This window comes from Haplochromis burtoni, unplaced genomic scaffold (assembly GCF_018398535.1).
Source record: "Haplochromis burtoni strain Fernald_Lab_line unplaced genomic scaffold, NCSU_Asbu1 Contig_720, whole genome shotgun sequence".
Classification (NCBI taxonomy): domain Eukaryota; kingdom Metazoa; phylum Chordata; class Actinopteri; order Cichliformes; family Cichlidae; genus Haplochromis; species Haplochromis burtoni.
This window is the reverse complement of record NW_024583081.1, coordinates 64,065-64,764: the sequence shown is the minus strand read 5'-3', so window position 1 is coordinate 64,764 and position 700 is coordinate 64,065.

The window sequence follows — 700 nt, the reverse complement described above, 5'->3', positions numbered from 1 at the left end:
ACTGGAGTATTTATATTTATACATACTCCTTGTTTTAAGATTTACTAATTAGGATTAATGTGCAACTTTTTACCGTGTTATGACCTGTTGTGATAAGGCAAAACAAAGGGTTAATCAAAGATGGCCCATCTACAGATAACATTTAGTGATGGGGACCTTGGTACTTGACCCTGCACCTTCTGTTTTTGGCACTTCTGCCCCGGTGCCTGTGCAGCCCCCGGTGAGCTGGCTGTGGTGTCTATAATGGCTGGGACCTGTGGAGAAAGCCCAGAATAAAAGGGGTTAGCCGCTTGAAAGACCTCCAGGAAGGCCTTGGGAAGCAGTTTCTGTTATAGAAAATGCTGGGGTCAATCCAGATCACTAAATAAATACAATACATTTGTAAAAGTCTGTCTTACTTGTTCTTCAAGAAGTAGAGCAGGGCAACCCCCCTGGATTTCAGAGACATTGGACTCCATCTCCCAAATGTCCTTTCTCCGTAGGGAAAACATGACATCTATATTTTCTCTCAAGAGTTGCATGTTTTGTTCTCTCTTTTTTTTCATTGCATTAGTCCAGATACTTATTTTGGCCATCCCATGCAACATCAACATACGGTCATACCTGTCCAATTGGATAGGGAAAGAACAAAACTAAAAACCCCTGATGTTAAAAATAAATGTGTAATTTGAAATAACAATTTTTGATGTCGCTGATAATG